Source organism: Mus caroli, chromosome 18 (assembly GCF_900094665.2).
Source record: "Mus caroli chromosome 18, CAROLI_EIJ_v1.1, whole genome shotgun sequence".
Taxonomy (NCBI): Eukaryota; Metazoa; Chordata; class Mammalia; order Rodentia; family Muridae; genus Mus; species Mus caroli.
The window spans coordinates 9,428,350-9,438,157 of NC_034587.1; the positions used below are offsets into that span (position 1 = coordinate 9,428,350).

A 9,808-nucleotide genomic window follows, 5' to 3' on the forward strand; every position below is an offset into this window, starting at 1 on the left:
GGATCACACAGCCAGGTTATGGGATGTTAGGATCACACAGCCAGGTTACAGATGTTGGGATCACACAGTCAGGTTACAGGATGTTAGGATCACCCAGCCAGGTTACAGATGTTGGGATCACACAGTCAGGTTACAGGATGTTGGGATCACACAGCCAGGTTACGGGATGTTGGGATCACACAGTCGGGTTACGGGATGTTGGGATCACACATCAAGCAAATATGGAATCTGAATTCAATGCACATCTGTGTGGCTCAGGCTGCCAGCTCGTAGCCACTGGAACACACACCTATCTGCTCATCAACAGAAGTGTTTACACACTGGAACACACACCTATCTGCTCATCAACAGAAGTGTTTGCACACTACTATGGTGACTGCCTGGATGCCAGAAGCTGGGGGAAGAAGGCCTGCAAACAGGAACAGTCAATGACAGCTACGATTCCTTTATAACTCTCTGATTACATGCTCTAAAGTTTCAAGCGTACATTTTTTTCTTTACAGTTTTTAGGAACTCTGTATTTGTAACTATGGCATTATAGTATATGCTGTGCATTTAATTTGAGTCCTTGAAATTATCTACAATAAAGTCAAAATCAAACGCCAATGTTCTTGGCATAAAACTACTAATCCTACTTACAAGAAAATACCTAAATATACTTACTATTCATAAATGTACTGTGGGAAACAAGCATATTCAACTAGTTCACAAGGCAACACTGTAACTCAGGGACTGTCAACCAGTGAAGTCATGAACATACAGAAGAATCTGATCATCTTTGAGGAGGCCTCCTATGTGACAGAGCCTATGTAGATGCTGTGGACAAGCCATACATGTGGCTCTCAATTCTCTAAAGGCCAAAACAGAAGGAGAAATACAATCAATTATGAACGTTTAATTGTCCACAAGGAGAGAAAAAAACACAGTTCTTCAGGGAAAACAAACTCCCTCTTTGCCCTCAGCTCTAATTTCTCATCCAGCACAGGAGAATGTGAGTCCACAGGACAAAGATCACACGAATTAAGCTCATTTCTCGAAAAACATCCCAAAAGAAACTGAGGTGTCCATCCAAGTTGCAACTCAGTGAGGGCCACCTTTATGAGGGTCAAGTAAACACAGACCAGGCTAAGGCATTCCAACAGGCCAGTTTAATCTTAGACAATCTTTAGACTATCTAGAAAAATGGACATGTTCTATTTTCTTCTAAATCACAATTTGTCCCAAGCAGAATTTCTCCCAAGAAGACAGATAACAATTTCCTGTTGTATACCTTGATTACAGGTATTCTGTGTGAAGTCTGAAGTCAATATTCTTAGCCATTTGCTTTTCTTATTTCTAAACGTGATGTGCCATTGTCAAGGTGAAAAACTAGTTTATACAAAGATCACACCAACACTGAAAAAGGTGGAACACATTACCCTGTGGGTGGCATTTCCTAACTATAGCTTTATTTGTTATGGCCGTTGTTCCTTGGCACTAAATCTGGAGGCAACATACTGGACTTACCTGTAAGTTTTGTATCCTCCTACCTACATCAGCTTGGATGACTAAGCAAGCCTGTCTCCAGGCCCTAGTCTCTTCCTCTGAGAAATAAGAGGAGGTCTATTTCTTTTAAACTGTGTTCCACGGCGCTGTTTCAGGTGACAGAGGGTATTTTCACTTTCATCTGTCTGTGTACTTACATGTAATCCCAATGAAACCCATTAAAAACTAGTGAAACGTGTCATATAAGATTGATGTATTATTTTCAATTTTCAGGAAGAACTAAAAGAAAAAGATGAGGCGTATACTCAAATCCTTGCTATCACATGCAAAATGAACAAAGAAACTCACAAAGTATCATTTCCCATTCAGCTGTTCAGGGTTCGGAATAACAATGCAGTATCTATTACAGAAACATTCGTGTAAGTAGAACTTAATTGCTCAAAATACAGCTGGAACCCCACCCCACCCCCATAGCAAATGGAGCTTAGTAAAGAAGAGTGGGCATACCGCACAGCAAACACTCCCAGGGCACAGGCTTCCCAGTGTCTCAACATGGGATACAACTGTGCGCTACTGCCATTTCCTTCACTGCCCCTGTCTCCCATCATGGTGTCTCTCATCTAGTACACCATGCTGGAACCATGCTATAGAGCATATGATGTCTACCTAAATATAAAACTAATAATAAATTTAGTCTTATCCCATGTCAGTGTCAATACAACTTGTGGTGGAAAGGAGTTAAGAAGAAACCCTATGTTACACAGGAAGAAGGTGAGCCTTGCTATAAAGCTTGCCCGGAGCCAAAGAGCAAGCTCTCTTTGCTACTTGAACTGGTGTCTCAGATCCCATAGAGCAGCTGCTTTCCTGTCCCCTGACTAGGCTCTGCACCTGTAGTAACTAATGCTGAACCTGTGAGCACGTAAAGAAACTTAGACGCATGGCATCCTGGGAAATGGTTACCAGATGGTTTTAAAGGAACTATAGCAAAGCAAGAAGGGATAAAAGATGGAGACAAGGAAATGATGGGCATGAAAAAAAAAGTGTGTGTCGAGGGAACATGAGTCACCAGGGGAGGAGAGCCATGGAGAGAGAGAGAGAGAGAGAGAGAGAGAGAGAGAGAGAGAGAGAGAGAGAGATGTGGAGCAGCAGACCCAGAGCAGGGAGGGAGGTGAGAGGGAAAGGAGCATGGAGGAGATCCAATCAGCTCTAAGTTTCAGGTGTTGTGAGTACTAGGAGAGCATTTGCTATACTTCGCACCTTAGCATCTGCAGCCTGTCAAGAAGCAGTCTCTAAAATGCAATACTAGATAGAAGTCATAAAGTAACAGGTAAAGCTAGCAATGAAGTCACTACCTTTCAACCTATTCAACCATCAGACTAACTAAGATCTAGAAAAGAACAATGTTGAACAAAGTATCTCTATCTCCAGGGAACAAAGTATAATTAACATACAAACAGTAAGGAAAAGGCTAACTCACAGAAAGTGAGAGAAAACTGTCCGTTTTAACTTACAATCATAAGGTAAAATAGATGTCACAGTTAAAGGTAGATCTTTGAAAATGCAGGCAAGCAAAGCTTTAACAAAATTTATTTGAGGGGTATAGATTCATTTGAAGAAAGAGAAAAATGCTTTCAGAAATATTCTAAGAATATATTGGAAAGAGAGGGTAATTATAGATCCAACATAAAAAAGACAATAAAGAAGTTCTAGCAAAATCTTCATAACAAGAAACTTCCACACTTTCATGGAAAGGGAAGGAAACAGAAATGCATAACCTGTCAAAGCTAACACAAAAAGAAATAGAAAACCAAAGTGGTCCTGTAATTAGTTAATATATTTAAATAGTGTTCGTAAAACTTAGAAAGATCGTTTTGTTAAAAGTTTTCTACTAAACTTCTAAGACTAGATCAATTTTACACAAGCTGTAAGGAACAATAGAAGAGTGAATATTACCAAATTGATTTTATAATATTAGAATAACCTTCATAGAAAAACCTGATGAAAACAAAGAAACAAAAAATTACAAGCCATTCTCACTTATAAAAAGAAGGTAAAATCCAAAGTTTTGCATTTTTCCTGATTTTAAAAGATATAAGAAAGAAATGTGAATATCATTAAGATGGTAAGTGATATTTACTAACTATTTTTTTAGTTAATTTGCAGAGGTTATAATTGTTTTAAATCTTGGAAAATTGTGGATTCACTATCACAGCATCTATCCAACACTGCTCTGAAAGACCTTACCAAAACATTATGGACAAGAAAAAGAAATTCTAAACATAAGGATTAGAAGGACAGAACACAACTGCCGTTCTTTGCAAATCACAAACATCTGAGATAATCACAGTCTACAGCTTATAATCTCTACTGCCGTGCTCTCCTTCTAGCCACTGCTCTGCTGGCTGGCTTCTTCCTGAGTATAAACCTCATACTCAGGAGCCCACTGCTGCCTGGCTCCCGCCTAACCCTAACCCACACTCCAATTCTCCCCTGGACTCCTCTGCATCCTGACCCCTGGCCTCACCTGCTTGGGGCTCTCCCCTGCAGTCAGGCTGACCCTGCTTGGGGGCTCTCTCCCCTGCAGTCAGGCTGACTTTTCTTGGTGTCCTCCCTGTTGTCTCCTTTCCTTCTTCTTGCTGAGCACAAGTCAACTGTCACTCCTTTGATTTCCAACTTCACATCTATGTGGTATTGCTCACTTTGGGGGCTATGAGTGCAAAGGATGTTAGGTGAACTGTAGAAGTACCGGTGATTCCCAAGCTTTTCTAGGACAAGTGAGGGTGTGTCAACATGTCAGAAACAGAGCTAACTCACCTTCCCACATTCCTATTCCCTACTATGCAGTAATTTATACCAGAAGCTGGGAGTCAGCTATGACTCCACCTTACCTTCATGCCTCACAATCAATCTAGCTCTGATTTATGCTTTTAAACATCTCTCTGTGCTGTAACTTCCTCTGCTAGAGTCACAAACTTGACTCTTGTGTCCCTGTACCTCAGTGCCCTGATTGCAGGCTGTCCCCAACTCTCCTAAATAGAAAATCTGATCAAATCTCTCCCTGGATAAAAACCTTTGGGTGACATTAACCCCGCCTAAGTTTAAAACTCTTTAAGCACATTCATACAGTCCTTAGGAAGAGCCCTTGCTTGCCCTCTCCCCACTGCTCCAGCCACTGGGCTCTGCTAACATTCACCCTTTTGGTTGTTGCTTCTGTAAAAATCTTGAGTGTCTGGATCCTGCAGGACTCTCTCCAGCGTACTGAGATAACAAGTATGAGCCATGACAGTATTAAGAACTCATCAGTTTATATATCCTATTTTAAATGTGCTTTTATAAACTATCCTATTGTAACGCACTTAATTTTATTATGGAATGACTGAGTTATAGTCCTCCATTTTGTAGAGTGCAGAAAGACCAAGCAAAAATATTATGTGGGTCATTTTTACCATCCATGAAGTTCTTGAAAACTAATCTATAAATGCCCCTAAAGAAGAGGCCTACAGTCCAGCAACTGTCTTCACAGGATCCACATTCCTTTAAGGCTCCAGTCCTGGCAAAACTAACATGGAGACATAAGCTGAAGTAACTGCCTAGTCCTTCCACTGAGATTAAACACTTACCAGACCAAAACTGAACTACCTTGCCAAATTACCAGTTCCAGTGCTAATCAAACATTACACGTGAGGCTCCATTCTGTGGAATGGAAAGTTTATACTCTGCCCCATGATCTACCCTACACTTAGTCCACCAACACGAATTGCAAGCATTTTTCTCTTTTTACACTGCTTTCTGCCAAGCAATGCTATGCCTTCAGAGCCAAATGCCACCCTTGAATCTAATTAAAATGAAGAAACTTTTAATAGCTGCAATAACTCTTAAGCGCTATACTCAGCTCTACCCTCCCTTCCCATCTTTCGCTCCTGACCATTTCCCTCCAAAGAAAAAATCCAGCGCAACTGAAAACCAGATCCTCTGAATTGCTAGGGAGTGAGATGCCAGCGAACTTAAGCTACAAAGACAGCTTCTAAGTAATGAAAAACTATTCATTAAAACGTTCGAAAATGAAAGCCCCCACCATACACATGACTTCTCTCTCCCCAGTCCTCACATGGACTTCCCTGCGGGTTCTAGGAATTTCAGCGATCTCTGAAACTACCCTGGTTAAGTTCATGTCAATGTCAGAGAGAGAGAGAGACATAAAAAAAATCACTAACTTGGAAGGTTATTTAGGACAATTGTCTTTCACTGCCTTACTCCTCCCACTCCAGCCAGGCTTGACCTAATATAAAATGTGAAACAGCCAAGGGCTGTTCCCTGGGGGCTCTTCTAGGAATCCAAGAGACAAACACCAGGCAGAATGCCCACCCCTCCCCACTAGAGGAGGAAAAGGGGACACTGGGTCTCCTGGCTAATCACCCCGCCCCAAGCAGTCACAGCTCCACTGCGCTCCGCACAAACCCGTCCAACTATTCTTGGATCAACTCACATCCCTGGATCACATCTGGCTATTCCCCCGTTTCTTGCCGGGGGGGGGGGGGGGGGGGGGGGGGGGGGGGGGCGCCCCACCCCCCATCCACCAGAGCTTCCAGGGAAGGGCTGAACAAGCACACAAACCCACCCACCTGGGCTGGGTCTTGAAGACCCAGGCTGGCGCGCTGCACCCCAGCTCCTCGGCAAGCTTCAGCACAGATGTTTTCGGCCTGCTCTCCTCCCCTCCAGACGATCTGATCCGTGAGGCGCGATCCAGGGCACTACCGCAAGGTCTCCCTAAGTCACCTCTGCGGCCCGCCCCTGCTCGGGCAGCTGCGCCCGCCTTCCCAGCAGCGGCTGAGGTCGCGCAGAGGCGCGGCCGGTGGCCCTGTACTCTGCTGTTGGAGCACAGAGGTCGGCGCTGCCCCTCGCCCTGGCCGCTGGGCTCGGCCTCAGACCCGCCCTCCAGGGCTCACCCGCCCGCGGAGTCCCAGCCGCCGCGAGCAGAGCCGAGCGAGCGAGCGAGCGGGCGAGCGAGCGAGCGGGCGGGCGGGCAGTGTGGCCTGCAGCCTACAGCAGGCGGTTCCCTTCCTTGTGGTCGCAGTCCCTCCTCCTCTTCCCTGGTGTGTCGGCTCCGGGAAGCTCAGGTAGGGACCGCCGCCCGGGAGAGCCTGCCCACAGCCTCTAAGCTGAGATTCTCCAAGGAGAAGTAAGGGATCCTGGCCGTAGCATGAGCGGCGCACACAGGCTCCTGCAAGGTCCTAGAGTGGCCTTGTGCTCAAGCCCTCTCCTTGACAACTTTTAAACGGCCAGCACGCTGCTGCTGAGGAAACTCACTAAGGCAAAAGGCATGCTCTTGCAGTCTTGGCTGCTGCAGAAGGGCTCGCTATCCCTAAAGCAGAGCGAGTCTTCGTACTTACACCCCAGTGGGTATGAGCTGGGGCTGTGCTCTGCTGACCACTTAGAAGCGTGGCTTCCCATTCTGACCAGCCTTGAAGGGTAGAGCAGGACTGCAGAGACAGACCTTCCCCAGACAAATACACACTTCTGACATGCTCCTGATACTGCTGGGGAACTATGAGGAAGGCTCTGATGGAGATTCAAAAGGAAACTAACTTCTAAAATGTACACCCCCTGTTCTCACCTGGAAGAGGACTTTACTGAGCAGGGCTGTGATAAACAAAACTGGTGTTTATTTAACAAGTCCCGGAGTACCTCGTGTTCCCTTAGATCCGTGGTCAGTCTATTTGTAGGGCACACACCGCTCAGTCAGAAAACTTGGAATCCACGTCTGGAAAAGTTTCAGTGTCTTTGAAAATTCTGAACCGATAACTAAGAACACTTGGCCATGAAGAGGAAGCCCTGGCTACAAAATTTCTCCTTCAGGCCCAAAGATTTAGAAAAAAGAATTCAATTTTCAGAGGGTCCTCCCAGCAGAGATAAACAACAAAGGGACTTTGTTTTAGAAGGCAGTTTACAAGGACACTGGGCTGGGGGAGGGGCCCTGCACTGATCACTTCACGTGACCCTGCTCAATCGCATCTCGGGTTTCAGATTTGGAAGTGGAGCTCCCAAGCAGGTATACATTTGCGTAAAGCAGAAACAGCAGTATAGAAGTAGACCGCTCAAAAGCTGGGGTTTTTCTTTTCTACAGTCACCGCTCCTGCACTGAGATATCCACTAACAATCTACAACATGCTAAGCCCATGCTACAGACACAATGAAGAGCCTACGCCTTTAAAGGGCTCTGGATGTGCTGTATGCAATCATACAATGTGGCAACAAGAAATCCGGGACAGGAGGAACACCTAACCTATTTCTGAAGGGTGGAACCTGGGGTTAGGACACTGCATCCCTCCTTACAGCTATCCTGGGAGCTTTACCACAGCAGCCAGGGAGAATGTGCGTTAGGATGGAGAGGGGACTGGAGGGAAATGATGTCAGACTGGCAGAATTTAGTCAGAACTGGGGTGAAGAAAAAGGGTCAATTAGAGAGAATTCTCATGGTCTCAACTTCAGTGGTGCTCTATGAATTGGAGAATTCAATTTTGACAAAACTGCTTTTGAAATAACTCTTACAGAAACATACAGTGTTCAAAAAGCAGCTGGCATACTGACTGAGAGCTCAGGAAATGTCTAAGGTCAGTATGTAATAACTGTGTACTTCTACTGAAAGGAGTGGGGACAAGAGTCCAGGAAGAATGTTCCAGGAAGACCACCCACAGAACAGGTAACATTTAAGGTGCCGGTGGTAGGAGAAGCAATGCTTAGGAGGTGAATAAGCAAGGGACAGGGCAGCCACAGAGGACAGAAGAGAAGCACCATGGATGGCCCAGCCAAAGGTAGAATCCTTTAGAAAGCAAACGGATACTTTGGAAGAGTTCTTTTGACAGGTTTAGTGCACACATCTGTAATCCCAGCACTAGGAAGGCAGAAGCAGGAGGGTCAAGAGTTCAAGGTTAGCCTTGGATGCACATGAGTTTGATGCCAGCTGGACTATATAAACATCTATCCCAAATAGCAACAACAAACACAGCCTCTCACTGAACAACAGTAAGAACCGCTGGTAAGAACCGCTTCTGTGGACAGGTGGAATGAAGACACCGCAGGGCCTAGTACCATAGTTTCAGGAATCAGACTGGAAAGAGATGTATACACACACAAGGGCTACAAGTAAGGAAAGATGTGAAAGAACCGCTTAGACGCAGAGAAAGAGGAGCTTCCTAAGCAAGAGTGCACAGACAAGCACACACACACACACACACACACACACACACACACACACACTGAGGTGAGGGCACAGGACAGACTAAGAATGTACACTGATTTCCTAGAAGAGGAGATGGCTAGAAGGGGTGGGAGCTGGAGGAGCTGTCATCAACATCAGTAAACTCGAGCCAAGGGACACAAAATGACTGAAGCATACTGGAAGCCATAGGAAGTTAAATGAACATCAGAGGCCATACCTTGAAAGAGTGACAAACCCACACAGTAACAACTTTTCTTCAACAGTATCAGTGTTCTATCCAGAGGAGCAGCACAAATTCTAACCTTTCAGATGGCCCAGCCCAGTATCTGCCATTACACCACCATCACCAAGCACACATCTGGGTCACTCAGCTTCAGGAGGCTTAACATGAAAGTATGTGATGTTTATAAGTGAGCTTCTAGCAACTTCAAACAGGCAGGTTCCTGACTTGGAAAAACTGGTTTCATTAAGCCCTCAGGAGCATAATGCAAGGAAAATGCCAACGATGGCTCTCATGTATCTCTGTAAGACTTCCGGAACCATACTCAGATGAGAAAAACAGAGAAATATATAGTTTATGAAACAAATTTCTAGCTTTTTGATAAAGTCTCAGACTTGGTGACAGAAAAACAAAACAAACAAAACAGCATTACTATTTTCATGTGTTCCTGTTGCTTTCTTTTCATTTTAAAGATCAACACAAGGATTAGGCGATGACTTACATTGCAAGAGAACCTGACTTTGACCCCAGAACCCAAAGTAAAAAAAAGCTGAACAGTATGGCTCACACTTGTAATCCTAGAGATCACAGGAGACAGGTGGGTCCCTGGGGCTTGCCAGCCAGCCTAGACTGCTCAGTGAATTCCAGGCCAAGACAGCCATGTTGAAAAAACAAAGTGGGTGACGTCAGAGGAACAGCCTAAGTTCTCCTCAGGCTTCCAATGCCACTCCACCACCATCAACACCCCCCCCACACACACACACACAAACACAAACACACTTCAGCCTAGTTTAGAATACTATAGTTTTCTCTTTTTTTTTAATTTTTAATATTTTTATGACATATTTTCCTCAATTACATTTCCAATGTTATCCCAAAAGTCC

At 44.8% G+C, this 9,808-nt stretch overlaps 1 protein-coding gene across 6 annotated transcripts in view; it reads right to left on the minus strand.

Annotated features, from left to right (window-relative positions):
• Window positions 1-9,808, minus strand: part of Osbpl1a (oxysterol binding protein like 1A) — a 186,133-nt gene that overhangs the window by 95,890 nt on the left and 80,435 nt on the right. For 2 of the 6 annotated variants that reach the window (XM_021150448.2, XM_021150449.2), the window contains exon 1: window positions 6,108-7,051. The exons of the other annotated variants lie outside the window; for them this stretch is intronic. The gene's annotated coding sequence lies outside the window, so the exon portion shown is untranslated. Of the gene's footprint in view, window positions 1-6,107; window positions 7,052-9,808 lie in introns of those variants that run through there. 6 annotated transcript variants of the gene reach the window in all.